The sequence below is a fragment of the Crinia signifera genome, chromosome 6, assembly GCF_055691185.1.
Source record: "Crinia signifera chromosome 6, ASM5569118v1, whole genome shotgun sequence".
Classification (NCBI taxonomy): domain Eukaryota; kingdom Metazoa; phylum Chordata; class Amphibia; order Anura; family Myobatrachidae; genus Crinia; species Crinia signifera.
In genome coordinates, this window is record NC_139222.1 from 148,916,153 (window position 1) to 148,932,107 (window position 15,955).

Genomic DNA, 15,955 nt, shown 5'->3' on the forward strand with positions numbered 1-15,955 from the left:
AAGGAGGTGTTGGCAATCCCCCGGGAACAACTGTTAACCCCTAAAGTTCGTAACCAGCAGAACGTGATTCCCTGGAAACAACAATTCTCCCGCTCGAGTCCAGTAGTACAAAGGGCCACCAAGGCTCTTTGGCCGATTATTAAAACGGACAGCTCCCTACCTGGATTACAAAACAAGAGGCCCATGGCGTGTTATACTAGGGGCCGCAACATTAAAGATCGTGTTGTACATGCAGATATAACTGGCTTCGATATACCACCGCCACCATCCAATTTCCTCACCAAATTGCCAGGCTGTTACAAATGCCTCAATTGCACCACTTGTAAACATTTAATAGCATGTAATTCATTCAAACATCCAATTACTCAATCCATGATTCCCATCAAACACATACTCACGTGTTTAACAACACATGTTGTGTACTTATTATTCTGTCCATGCCAATTACATTATGTTGGAAAGACCATCCGGACAATCCGTGACAGAATGGCCCTGCACCGTTCGGCAATCAAAAACGCTATCCTGAACAAGTCGGCCGACCAACCAGTGGCCCGTCATTTTATGGAGGCGGGCCATCGACTTATGGATTTAAAATTTATTTTAATTGATCATGTTCCCCCTTTTCGCCGTGGAGGCGATAGAGACGGAGCATTGCTCAAATTAGAATCTAGATGGATTCATAGGTTACAAACCACTAGACCTAATGGTCTTAATGAACGCTTCAATTGGAGTATCCTTTATTGACATCACTAGCCGTCCCCGGTCCTGTCAGATGTCGCATCCCTGCCACAGTGTTCTGCTGACACTGCTTCGTTTTGCTATGTTATGACTTTCAGCGTGTCTAGTGCAGCTCCGTATGAGCTGACTGTTCCTTACTCACATGTTGTTGTTTATCACTGTTGCTTGGTTACACAGGATGACGTCCGGTGGCTGGGGGCGTCGACCACACAGGTTCCCAGGCTACGGGAGCGTGTGGATGACGTCAGCACCCCGTTACAGCCCTGTCATAGGGGAGGGACGGCGTGCACCCGGCCACCGGACGGACTAGCCTGGTAAGTGCATTTATACCTCTGCTGCTTTATTCGTTTTTTATTGTAGTGCATGTCATGTCTTGATGAAAATGCTGACTTAGCATTGAAACGTCGACCCTTGAATTGACATGTTACCCGTATGACACTCTATATATAAAAGATTATTACTTTCTACTAAGTCCTCTGGAGTGACGCCGTTTGTTCATCCTATACCAATCTGTTGGAAGGCACCCGGGGCATTTATTTATTCTATTTGGAGTGCCGGCTCGCACAGCTACCTATATATATATATATATATAAAATGAAAAATACTAAGAGGTGCGCTAGTCTATATTGCATATTCAATAGGACAATTGCATAGCTAATGGCTAATGAATTTTAAATAAAACACTCCGACAGAGGGCAGTATTCAATGCCTCAGATTCGCCGTATTTTACAGTGAATCTGGCAATTCGCCGGGGTAATGGCGAATTTTCTGTCAGAAAAAACAATTCGCCCTATTCAATGGAGCCAATTCGCTGAAAATGAACAGCGAATATCTGGCGATTTGCCGTATACGATTCGCCGCGATTCGCCGGTGGTTTTCAATGGGGTTTTTAGGGGAATTCGCCGAGAGTGTATTCAATGTTCAAATGGAGAACTGCTTTCTCCAGTGATTTTCGCCATGTTTCACCTTTTTGCATTCGTCATCTTTTTTAGGTGAACTGGAATGTGATATTTTAAAATAAAGTTTTTTTTTTTTTTTAGGGTGTCAAAAAATCAGATTTTTTATTCTGTGAAGGGGCATGCTATTTTTATTCATGTGCTTGCAGCACATGAATATATATTTATTTATTTGAAAAATATTATTATTTTTTTAATTTTGTGTACACTTTCGCCAGCAGGGGCCGGGAGCCGCTCATTAATATTCATATATTCACTGTACTCTGGTCCCGATCATTAAATATGCAGGATTGGGACCAGTGAGTTCAGCGACTCCTTATCCCAGCCCCCGGCCAGCTCTTGGGGGGCTCCCCCTTTGTCCCTGCAAGCCCTCCTTAACCCCCTCAGTGTCCAGCGCAGGCAGGGAGGCTGCCACCGTCCCCCAGCTCTCTGCGGCATTCGCCGCATGGGTTAAAATTTGCCGCCAGGGGCTCGCTGCCCCTGACGCGTTGAATAGGGTGACACGGAGGGCTGGCAGCGAATGCTTCAGCCCTCCGGAACCCTGCGAATGTGCAGCGAACCCTTAACAGGATTCGCTGCACATTTCGAAAACCAGCATTGAATACTGCACAGAGTCCTCTTTCTTAGCACCAGATCTTAGTCAATGAGAGAGCGTTGCTTCCAGTTGATAGGGGAATCCCATTATCCAAATGGGATTATAGTGCATCTAGAGAAGGAAACAAAAGGAGCACTTCATGGTGCAATATCGTTTTTAAAAATAGAGATAATCTCAATAAAAGTATCCACAAGGGACGTGCGGTGAGGTAAATGGCTCAAGAGTCCCTGGCAAGTACCAGAGCCAGATATTCACACAATATATGATCCATGGGGTACATGCCGGCATTATACACATGTGCAGCAGTATACACTGACTATACAATACTATACAGTATTCGCTGAGTTTTGATAAGAGATGTGTAGAAAAGATAGCCAGGTAAGGCACTGCCTCACCTGCCATAGACTTTTTACTCCAGAGTTTTGACTATAAAAATGATTAGAATAATAAAAATAAGATTTTTTTAATTAATTGTTTGTATTTTTGACATACTTTATCAATTCAAAATGCCGGCATACACGCTAGTATGACAGGAAAAGCTGTGCCTCACCTGCCTCACCCCACCGCACGCCACTTGTATCCACAATGATTGAATGCGTCTCGTACCCCACTGTTCCTCAGTGTGGGCTAGAATACCAAATGATTTAAAATACACCTGTTTTGAGTGCTTTGTCTTGGTGGTCTGATCAAGACATCTCTATCCAAAACCTGGAAAGATACTAAGAAAAAAAAGAAAAAAAGAGAAGGAGCCAGGGGACTGGGGGAGGGATGCTTAGCATACACTTGTGGCACAGGGACACTTTGTATGACCATGCGCCCCACTCATACAAAAAAAGAGTACATGTATAAATGTGTACATGATGAGTTGAAGGTAGAGTATAATTATGAAATATTCTGATTTCTAAGTAAAATGCTCTTATGTCTTGTATATACATTTGTGAGAAAAATGTCACACTTCAGGCAGAAACCATTTTTCAGGAAATTAGATGAACGCTTCTAAATCACAAGCTTTGAATTTCATCCTCCTTCAAATGAAGTGAAATAGCTGAAATTCAATTTTTATTTCCATTGGACCCTGCATTTATCAGCTGTTGGTTTACAGACCACTCATTTTGTTCCCTTTCTATAATGAAAATGATACCCTGATGCTCCAAGAACTGAAAAGAGATGCGATTGAACTGGCTAAGCACATTTATCTTAGCTCTGGAGAGTTGCCTCTATATTGGCACTTGCCACATATGTTTTTTACTTCTGAGCCATGCCTGTAAATTCCCAATAGACGCTAAATTAGTGATTCAATACCCAGATACACTCTGTAAAACAAAATATTTATACTGTATTTTAATATTTCTAGTTCATTCCATATTCCATTAAAAACCCTTGTGGGTCTGTTCGATGTGTGGTGGGTATGGTGTTGTGTAGTTGGTCACTAATCTTCCAACACACTTTCTCACCTTATTCTCATGCATACATTAGCTGTGGTATATATATATATATATATATATATATATATATATATATATATATATATATATATAAATCCATGAACAAATGAGGCGGCACTCGGAGACTTCTTATTAGGTGAAAGCAGTGTATTCAATAACAGCGTGCATCTACGTTTCGGGGAACACACTCCCCGTCATCAGGATAAATACATAACAAAATAGTGCATCTTATATAGTGTGTCTTACCACACGTGCAGGTCATCAGGTCCATAGCGTCGCCGTCCGCAGCCCCGTCGCGTCTGTGACCGGCGTTGGCCTTCCACTTCCGGATCAACTGACGTCGGCACGCCCGGCGGCGTTGCCTAGGAAACCCTGTAATAACAATAACAACGGGAGTGAAAACAGTGCTAAAAATGTCACATCAGACGATCCCCTGCAAAAAGAATCAGAGGAAATGAAGTGCATGGTGCAAGTAAACATATCATTGCTATGGCATGATTAACCAGACAGAGTGCTATATTGGACATACAAAAAAACATATAAACATTACGGATTAAAACCAGATAGACTAAAAACCAGGGCTGGATCCCCAGCAACAGTCGGATTTTTATCTATAAAGGTCCCCCCTCTAAATGTGGGAAAAAAACTTTTAATGGGACCAGACCCCCGCTGTATTCTCTGACCAAACATGATAAATGGAACGTGGGTAAAATTTCATACTCTAAAATAGGTAACTGATCCCTCCACCTTAAGTGAATAGATCACCCCTAGTGTGTACACATGTACCGTAATCAGTGGTCTCAAAACCACTCTTTCATTTGCTTAAATGATAGGTGCCTCTGGGTGTCTGTTAGCTTCAATATTTCTCAGCTCCGTATATAGTCGACAAAACACCTCAGGTTCACAAGAATGGAAAAAGGAATATAATAGCGTAATATTGCTAACACAGTTTTATTAAAAAGCAAACAAGACAAAATTTGCCCGTACAATAAAAAAAGAATTTAAGAGCTTATCTGATGCATTGATGAGGTCATTCAGTCATCGCATAAGTAAGAGTCCTTCTCTCAACGCGTTTCATCCCCCGCCTCAAACGGCTTGGACTTCCTCAGGAGTATAAGTCCTCTCTAAAAAACAGGCTTCTATTTATACCACTTCTAGGGTTGTGGATCCCGCCGATTTGCGGTTCTCCACTCCCTCTTCCGGTCATGTGGAACGCATATGCGTCACTTCCGGAAGTCCCGTGACACGCACGAGACTTCTGGTTCTAGACGCAACTTCCGGGTTCATCCCCGGCATTCTCTCACTTAGTTCTGAGCCACTCGCAGGCTACCTGGCTAGGTGGAACGCACGCGCATCATTACCGGAAGTCCCGTGACACGCACGCGACTTCCGGTTTCGTGCGCGATTTCCTGGTTCTGCTGTCACCAGCTAGAACCACTCGTGGATATCTCGGCTGTCATGGTAACTTGATCCTCCCCCTGCCTATACAGTATATGGGAGAGCGCTCAAACAATGGTATTGCCGATTCATGTTTGGACACAGATAAATACATACATATATAAAAATATATAAAAAAAATACATATATAAAAGGAGGGCTGGTGTCCATTCAGTGCATTTATGGGGTTATAGGTCACAGTGCCCTCCCACGAAATTCCTGATGTTCTTAGATTTACGTAATGAGCTTAAATCAGGGTCACTGGAGATCATTGGCCAGAGTTGTCTGGCTCTTTTAGCAGTTGCTGGGCTGTTAGGGTTGTAGGCATTGACCCACGGGAACATGGTTTTGGTGGGGCTTTTTGTGGCCTGCACCGGATGTAATAACTCTACCCTGGGTTTAGACACTGCCCTCTGTCTGGCATCCCTCAGAATGTTATCTGGGTAGCCTCGTGCCCTAAATTTTTCTGTCATGATGGTTAATTGTCTGTCTCTCTCCACCATGTCACTGTTAGACCTGCATACTCGCAAATATTGTGAATACGGTAGGCTTCTGGTGGTCGCCACTGGATGAAAACTGTTGTATCTCAACAAGCCCCACCAAAACCATGTTCCCGTGGGTCAATGCCTACAACCCTAACAGCCCAGCAACTGCTAAAAGAGCCAGACAACTCTGGCCAATGATCTCCAGTGACCCTGATTTAAGCTCATTACGTAAATCTAAGATCCTCACGAGTTATACGAGAGGCAAAAGTATCAGGGATTATCTGGTAAAGGTCAACAGCACCGAACAAAAAATAGTCCCTAAGAAGAATTTCTTATCTCGTAAAAACGGATGCTTCAAATGTTTGGGGTGCACTACATGTAATTACATGGCAGTGGGAAATTACATCAGCCATCCCCACTCGGGCAGAAAATACACCATCAATTGGCCCTTAACATGTAGTTCGAAGTTCATCATCTATGTTATCATTTGTCCCTCCGGACTGTACTATGTAGGCAAAACGGAATGCACTTTTAAGATCAGGATGGCTCAACACCGCCTAGCAATCCGTACAGCTTTGCTTGCAGGTACAGGTGACCAACCCGTGGCCAGGCATTTTGCCGAAGCCAAACATTCCATGGCCACATTGAAGCACAAAATAATTGACCACATCCCCAAGTCAATCCGAGGGGGTGATAGGGCAAAAAAACTGCTGCAAGCCGAGTCCAGGTGGATATTTCGCCTAGATTCTCTACGCCCCAGAGGGTTAAATGAGTCTCTAGGCCTCATCAATTTTTTGTAAACTTACCTATTTTAGAGTATGAAATTTTACCCACGTTCCATTTATCATGTTTGGTCAGAGAATACAGCGGGGGTCTGGTCCCATTAAAAGTTTTTTTCCCACATTTAGAGGGGGGACCTTTATAGATAAAAATCCGACTGTTGCTGGGGATCCAGCCCTGGTTTTTAGTCTATCTGGTTTTAATCCGTAATGTTTATATGTTTTTTTGTATGTCCAATATAGCACTCTGTCTGGTTAATCATGCCATAGCAATGATATGTTTACTTGCACCATGCACTTCATTTCCTCTGATTCTTTTTGCAGGGGATCGTCTGATGTGACATTTTTAGCACTGTTTTCACTCCCGTTGTTATTGTTATTACAGGGTTTCCTAGGCAACGCCGCCGGGCGCGCCGACGTCAGTTGATCCGGAAGTGGAAGGCCAACGCCGGTCACAGACGCGACGGGGCTGCGGACGGCGACGCTATGGACCTGATGACCTGCACGTGTGGTAAGACACACTATATAAGATGCACTATTTTGTTATGTATTTATCCTGATGACGGGGAGTGTGTTCCCCGAAACGTAGATGCACGCTGTTATTGAATACACTGCTTTCACCTAATAAGAAGTCTCCGAGTGCCGCCTCATTTGTTCATGGATTTATGTTAGGACCGCGGTCCTCAGGAGGGCACGGGAGCACGTTACCCCCACGGGGGGCGGGCAGCGGGAGTGCCGGAGCCCACACAACGTCTATATATATATATATATATATATATATATATATATATATATATATATATATACAGTTGTGCTCAGAAGTTTACATATCCTAGCAGAATTTGTGATTTTCTGGCCATTTGTCAGCGAATATGAATGACCTCACAAACTTTTCTTTCACTCATGGTTAGTGGTTGGGTGAAGCCATTTATTTTACATGAAAGGGATATAAAAACATATTCAAGCAATTGAGAATGCCAATCAGCAGTGTTTAAACTCTAATTTAGAAGTGGAAAATGAGGTATTCTGTGGAAACCAAATCACGTTCAGGTAGACCAACAAAAATTTCAGCCACAACTGCCTGGAAACTTGTTCGGGATCCAAAGAAAAATCCACAGAAAACTTCAGCTGAAATATAGGACTCTCTGAAAAAAAGTGGTGTGGTTGTTTCAAGGTACACAATAAGGAGGCATTTGAAGAAAAATGGGCTGCATGGTCGAGTCGCCAGAAGAAAGCCATTACTATGCAAATACCACAAAGCATCCCGCTTACAATACTCCAAACAGCACAGAGACAAGCCTCAAAACTTCTGGAACAAAGTAATTTGGAGTGATGAGGCAAAAATTAAATTTTTTGGCCACAACCATAAATGTTACATTTGGAGAGGAGTCAACAAGGCCTATGATGAAAGGTACACCAATGCTACTGTGAAACACAAAGGTGGATTGCTGATGTTTTGGGTGTTTTTGTATGTGTGAGCTACAAAGGCACTGGAAACTTGGTCAATATTTTGATGCAAGATGAATGCAGCAAGTTATCAGAAAATACTGGAGGAAAATTAGCACTCTTCAGCCCGGAAGCTGCGCATTGGACGTACTTGGACGTTCCAACATGACAATGATCCAAAACACAATGCCAAGTCGACCTGTCATTGGCTACAGCAGAATAAAGTGAAGGTTCTGGAGTGGCCATCTCAGTCTCCTGACCTCAATATCATTGTATGTAAACTTTGGATCAGGGTCATTTGGGTAGTTTCTGTTGTCATTATAATTTAAAAAGAGTAAACACAGTTATTTGACAATAATTGGCTTCATCCTGTCACTAACCATAAGTGAAAGAAAAGTTTGTGAGTTATCATTCATATTCTCTGACAAATGGCCAGAAAATCACAAATTCTGCTAGAGTATGTAAACTTATGAGCACAACTGTATATTTCCAAGAATGCAATCAGAGGCTATCCAAGGTAAAACTGTGAATGATATGCCTTCAGCTTCAAGGGTAATAGCACCCTTTAAGGCTATTCATAATCACCAAATCCTTTAGTAAGATTTGACTGTGCACTTTCTCTTGAGTACCAGATGATGAACCATTGCTGCAGTCTGAGAGACCCTGTATGAACACAGACCCTGTCTGACATAGATAAGTGCTGTTTTTTCCACCTTCATTATTTCAGCTGATCCCTGTTAGAGTGTAGCTGTGTTGAGTATATGTCCTTTGATAAAGCTGTATGCCCTAAACAGCGAAACGCATCAGAAGTTATCTTCTGGACTGGTTACCAATGGTATAACTTTTACTTGGACAACCATCATATTTGGAGCCTTTATCGCTATACTGTGATAGCAAATTGGCCGTCTCAATTGATTTACCTTCTGTGAGCATATTAACCTCTTCACTGGCTCCCTGCACCCAACTGGGAATACAGAAGATTTATTTTCCGTTCTCCATCAAGCCGTTTATATTTGAGGATATCAGTGTTGAACCATCACTTCACTGAAACCAAGCCCTCGAGTGGCGTCGGGGAAATAGTAGCCCATATTGGGCATTGCCATCACTTCACAATTCGCTGACTGGCATATCTTCCATAACATCTACAGTGAAAAGAACTTTACCACATGGCCGTATACAACTGAGGACACAATTGCTGCAGCACAATCCCAAGGGATTCAAGTCCTCGAGCAACACCGGGTAAACAAACAGCCCACATAGGGCAATTAACTGTTCTCAAGCTGTATGATTGCCACATCTTCTATATATTTGCACGTGAAGTGGGACAGCTATTAAGTCCAAAAATTTGCTATATACCATTCCAGTCCAGATTTATATCTCAGTGGTTCATTATATATGCACCTTGATTTTAACTATTTGTACTGATATTGATTTGTGTGCTATATGTACTTATGTTTTTTAATGTTGATATTAAATCTGTAACAATCTTTCATCAAACAAGCGCTGCTTTCTTTCTTGTATTTCGCTCTAGGTTTGGGATTAACAACCCTATTTAGTAGCAGCTAGTAGCAAAGCATCTCTGGTGGCGCCTACTCGACCTACTCAGGTAGTCTCAATTTCTTGAGTATATGTCCTCTCTGAATTGGGATTTTGCCATCCATTCCACAAAGTTTATATATTGTTTATTATTAACATCTTCATGCATTGTTGCATTTATGCCATTAGCCAGGACATACTGTGCTGACATCCTGCTGTGTGGTCGTGAGGAATTACTTATTTGCATAACATCTTCTTGCATTGTTGCATTCCTGGGAGTTCAGTGGAGGATTGCTTCCATAATTATCCACTAAACTCCCTGGTGTATCTGACCACTTATATGTACCACTGTCTGTTTGTTTGTTTGTTTGTTTGCCTGGCAATGTCCCCGCTGCGTTCACCCACCTGGAGCAGCGATCGCTGTCTGCCGCCAGCCCCCGTTATCCCGGCCACTGCAGCAGAGGAAGCAGTGCCGGAAGGGCGGTGGCTAACAGTAGAGAGGTCAACAGACCTCCCAGGCCCGAACTCCTTGAAGATCATTTTCTTCAACGAGGGAGCATGAAGATCTTTATCGGAAACCCAGGATCTTTCCTCTGGACCGTACCCTTTCCAGTGTACAAGGAAACGTAATTGCCCGTGAACAACTTTAGAGTCTAAGATACTATTCACTACAATGTCCTTATGTTCTTCATAAATGACTGGAGCAGGTCTCCAACCCCTGGGCCGAAAGGAAGGTTTAAGCAAAGAACAGTGAAAAGTGGGATTAATCTTAAGCGTTTTAAGAAGCCTAAATGCCATTGGATTAATCCTCTTGATGATTTTATATGGTCCAAAAAAGCGAGGACCCAATTTCTGCGACCATTGATGAAGATTAATGTTTTTGGTGGATAACCATACCCAATCCCCAGTCTTGAAAGTACATCTCCTGTGATGGTTGAAAAAGCATGTTGTGGCTATGGTCGCGGAGAGGAGAGCCCCACGGACCTTAGCCCAGACCTTTCTCTACCAGTCACCCACCTATAATTACCTGTTCTGGCAAGAACAGGATCAAAAGAATTAGACCTAGGATGGAAACCCAAGTTGCGGAAGAATGGGGACATTTTAGTCGCTGCATGCCAAGCGTTGTTATAAGAGAACTCAGCTAACTGTAAATTCTCCACCCAGTTGCTTTGACATTTAGAAGTGTAACATTGCATAAATTGTTCGAGGGTTTGATTAACCTGCTCTGTCTGCCCATTCGATTAGGGATGATACTCAGAAGATGGACTTGATTTGATCCCCAAAGAAGCACAGACAGATCTCCAGAAGAGTGTAACAAACTGGACACCTCTATCTGAGACAATGTCTATGGGTAAGCCATGAAAATGAAAGACATGAGAGACCCTGTCTTCAATAACAAAGCCAACTTCTGCGTAGAGGGAAGACTGACCAAAGGAACAAAGTGTGCCATCTTACTAAATCTGTCCACGACTACCCAGATGGTATCATACCAGAAGATCATGGTAAGTCCACATTGAAGTCTATGGAGATATGTGACCAGAGTCTCAAAGGGACAGATAATGGTACTAACTGACCTAGAGGAAATTTACGAGGAGACTTATTCCTGGCACAGACCTCGCAGGACACAATTACATTTTCCACGTCCTTCCTCATGGAAGGCCACCAAACAACCCGAGAAAGAAGGTCCAGGGTCTTGGAAACCCCTGGATGACCTGCCGACTTACAGGTATGAAACTCAAAAAAAATGTTTTCCCTGAAACTACGAGGAACGAACAGTCTACCTGAAGGAGTGGATTTTGGTGCTAAAGCCTGAACCAGAAGAACTTGATCTAACAACATTTGTGTGAGCCCTCCTACAATACATGAAGGTGGAATAATAGGCACGATGGTGAGAGTCTTGTTAAAGTCGAGTTGCATACACGCCATTTTAGGATAGTATGGCCGCCATTTTGGTTCGCAGAGTTGCGCAAATAAAGTTTCCATACCCGAGTCTGTGTGACAAAGTGGACCAGAAGCGCAGCCATACTATTACACATAAATTCATAATAACATACTGACACTAAATAAAATATAGTTAAAGGTTTAGAGCACCACACATAGCTTAGTTAGCATTGCATACATCCGTCTGTATAATGTTTAGTACCGTTACGTTCCGTTTCTTATGCGCAGTATTCCGGTCATTGCGAATAAATCGCAATCCATACGGCCCGATAGTTATGGACAAAATCCATATTCCCAAGACAGTTTCTGTTAAAAAGTGTATAACAAAGGAATCTAGTTGTAACCGGTTCTACTGCTATTTACAACCCCTGACGACGATACCAACATACAAAGGACTCCAAAGTTCACCTTCCCCCTGCACCTTTGCCCCAATCACAGAGGACTTGACATACGAACCCTGACCAATAGGAATGGCCTTTGACCTCCCCCTTCTGACCCTATAAGATAGGTGACCCAGGGCGGCCTCGGTCACTTCGGCACATCTTCCTTTCCCTGACCTTCGACCGGGCTATAGTTCAACCCTGAACGATAGCGAGCTCCGACCGGACTGCGCTGTGCATATTTGATGAGACGGTAAACGGTTGCATTCACTGTACTTTCTTTTATTATATTGTGGGCTGATTGTATCCTGTATCTGTTTTTCTTCCCCTAGCAGAGCCTGATTATTATACTCATTGTTAGACTACTGTATTACTTGTTATACCTGTATTTTCTATTCCTGTAAACCCCTTTTGTCCATTAGGGACTTAAAGACATCTTTTTACGGAGTTTCTACCTCCTTACTTCTATACTGTGGTTGTGTCTGTTATTCGCATAGCGATAAGGTATATTACGGACACTGTCCTAAAAGGTATATTCGCAGATTAGAGTCAAAGTACTGCGAAAGGATCTCTTATTAAGGTATTGGTTCTTTGGTGTGTAATACACAATAAAGGTACGCTACGCTGCGCTACGTTTTGTTCGCACGTAGCTAGGTATAAAGGGTACGCAGGTTACGGACCTAATACGTAACCTGTGCTTTTCACTTATTGTTTCTTTGGTCATATTTAATCGCCATTAACAATTGGGGGCTGCGTCCGTCCGTTTCACATTCTGGAGCTCAGTACCAGGCGCGCGACTTGACCTATACCAGCAAAAGGGTGGAAGTATTTATTATCCATTGCTGGATAGGCCAGGTCCGCGGCGGTGCGGGGTTCGAGAAGTGCTAGCGTTGAACCCGAAGTACAATAAGTGAAATCCAAGGAAACATTAAGCCACGTGTTTTAAAGCATATTTAAGTGTTTAGTAAACTGTACTTCTGCCTGCCACAAGTAGTTTAACTGGGTATAGTGTCTTGAGTTGCTTGTTCATTACAGTATTTGTGCCACGTGCGATAAGGTTCGCACACGTGGAGACAAAGGCCTGTGTATTATTATAGTACATAGAGGATATAACTTTTAGTGTTAGTTACTGCAGGGCCAGGGACTCCGCCACGTGGCGATAAGTTCCGGGCCTTTTACAGTAACGTAAAGTGTCTATTGGGTATTACGCAAGGTGCGCGCGCACGTGCTCACATCGGGAAATTTTCGCATCTTGGTACGTGATTAACGGATTAAGTGCGGGATTTATTTCGCATCTTGATACGTAACTTTCGGACGAAGTTAAGGGATTTATTCCACATTTAGGCGCAATTACTGCGTATAGCGAAACCCGAGCGCAACCTTGCAAATACACTGTAGAACACGTGGGTGGCCGATTCATCGGCGGCCTGTGAACAGGTTTAACAAAACACACGTACACACGTGGCTGTTCACTGGCACTGCACATGCAGCACGCATAGGAACTCAAAGGTGAACAGTGTTAAATCACTAGCTTTATTTAAAACAGTATAGTAATATACTGTGGATAGAGCGGTGATTAATAAGAGAAAATAAGTTTTTCTTTTTGTTCATTTTCTTATAAACAAGCAACTCAAGCATTATTTTAATAGATTCCTATAGCTATTTAAAAGGGGATTTATACCTGCATAAGTACCTAATGAGAAGCTACCAGCCTGGGAAGATTTTTCTGTACAGAAATATTTCAAATATAAGCATAAGACCAAGGTGTAACTAGCACCCAGTGCGAAACAAAACTGAGGTGGACGGGTGTGTGACGACACGACTCAAGCGCAGTGTAGTCCAGTGTAGGACAGTGTGGTGTAGGACAAGGTGCACGTGACGACGTGCCCATAGGAACTGCCCCTTCCGTGGAACTACCTACTGTATTTTGATCCACTGGGAGGATACAAGAGGCAAAATCGGAACCCAGTGATCCGATTAGCTACTTTAGAAATACCGATTTTGAGAATACAGGAAAAACAAGTTTTCTTGTATTTTGCAAAATCCGGCCGCACCCCGCAAGACGTGTAGTGATGCGTTTCTGACCGTAAAGCGAGTGGTGATTGAGTACATTACCTCGCATAGTGGGCTTCACGCTTGATTGCGGAATAGTGCCACTTTGTGGAGAAGGAGTGATTTGGGAGTGACTCACTGATAAAGGGCCCTCCGGTTTCTGCTAGCTGTGAACTTGTATTCCTGTAATAATGGGAAATAACAGGTCACACAGGGATACCGAGACAGTTAGGGAGGAATCTAGTCGACCCAAAGGGTCGGCGGCTTTCATAATGTGCTGTAAGCACGGTGAACGAGCAGTTGTTTACCAAAAGAAATGGAAAAAGATGACACAAGGCAGCAAGTTAGAATTTCCCAGTGTTGGTAGCTTTGATCCAGAAATCTTATCGGCAGTAAAAGATGAAATATGTCTACTCTCCAGTCGTAAGAAGAGAGTGAAGCACATAGAAATTCTTAAATTGTGGCAGAAGGAAGGGCAGTAACAATGGGGAATCAAATGTTATGCAATACCAGATACAATCAGCCACAATAAGAATGCAGCCGCTACCGCTCCCCCACCCCCATATGTGCCGAAGGGGTTAATAACTAATAAGCAAGACATGAGTAATAATGTAACAGTTGCTAACTTGTATCCTGTCTTATCCCCTTATAAGGAAACCCGAGAAGAAAACGAGCAGCTGTTGGCACTAGCCGTCTCCCATGCAATTAATATGATTGAAGGAAAGGCTGAACCAGCAAAACCTGCTGCTGGGGCTCCAGCACAGGAAGAGGAGACGGCTGATGCCAACAGCATAGTCTTGGACCCAGGTAAGAAAGCACTACACAACACAGACACAGATAATCCCGCACCAGGACCCAGTAATGCGGATGTGGTACAAACATACCCTGTACGCACACTGGAGGTTCCCTATGGTAAGGCAGACAGAGAGGGTGTGATACCTACCAGAAAGATGACCATGCTAAACCCATGGACACGGTTAGAGCTGCGGTCCATCATTACAGATTTCCCTGATCCTAGGAAAGATCTGGCATTGAGCCGGAAATTTGTAAGGGATCTGGGAAACTCTGATGAACCCACCAACAAGGATTGGAGAATCATGTTGAGGGCTTGTCTCCCTACCCACATAGACATCCCGAAATCCATTCAGGATAGTGGGTTGAGAGGGGACAAGGAAATAAATGATGAGATCAACCAGGAAATTATCCGCCTAATCAACTTGCAGTTGGGAGTGTATTTTCCTGCAGCAGTGGAATATAGCAAGATATTCACTATCAGACAAAAAGATGGTGAATTAGCTAGCGAATATTTCAACCGGGGTTTGATGACGGTATCAAAACACACTGGTGTCGCCGATCCTAAGGATAACCCACACCTGAGGGAGGTGGTTGTCTCTGTGTTAGTGGAGGGGCTGAGAGAGAAATTAAGGACCAGGGTCCAGACATCGTTCCCAAATTGGTGAGGAATGACAGTAGATGCCCTACGGGAATCTGCTGTAGACCATGACAAAACATATAAAAAAACAGAGAGATGCAAAAATTAATGGCGGTTAGCTAATAAAGCTGCATACCAACAAAACACCAGTAGAAAGCCAATAATTTGCTACAAATGCAATAGAGAGGGACACATTGCAAATCAATGCAAATCAGGAAACCCCAGGACTTACAGAACACATAGGCGAGACTGGGAACCTCACCAGGGTGAGACGCGGAGATACCCAACCCCTAGACAATGGGAGGAGACAGACAGGTCACGCAACATGCCTCCTCCCCATCTGATGGCTGACACTGTACTAAGGGCAACCCAGGTAAGACAATAGGAAACAGGTCATACCTGTATCCTACAGCCAGTTAGATTAACACAACACCTTAGAGAGGAACCTCAGGTAAAGGTTGATATAGCTGGAGTAAGGCAAACCTTTTTGGTTGATACAGGGGCGGCCAGATCTGTTCTCAACACTCCTCTTCACTTGGGTTTCACTGACCAATCAGTAGCAGCAATCGGGGTAACAGGAAAAATACAACATTACCCACTGACGAAACCAGCGGAGGTTACAATCGGGCCTCTGCATACCAAACATTCTTTCCTGTTGGCTGCAGCGGCCCCGACTAACCTCCTGGGTAGAGATTTACTGTCAGGCGCCGCTGCAGGGTCCGGGCAGCTCCGA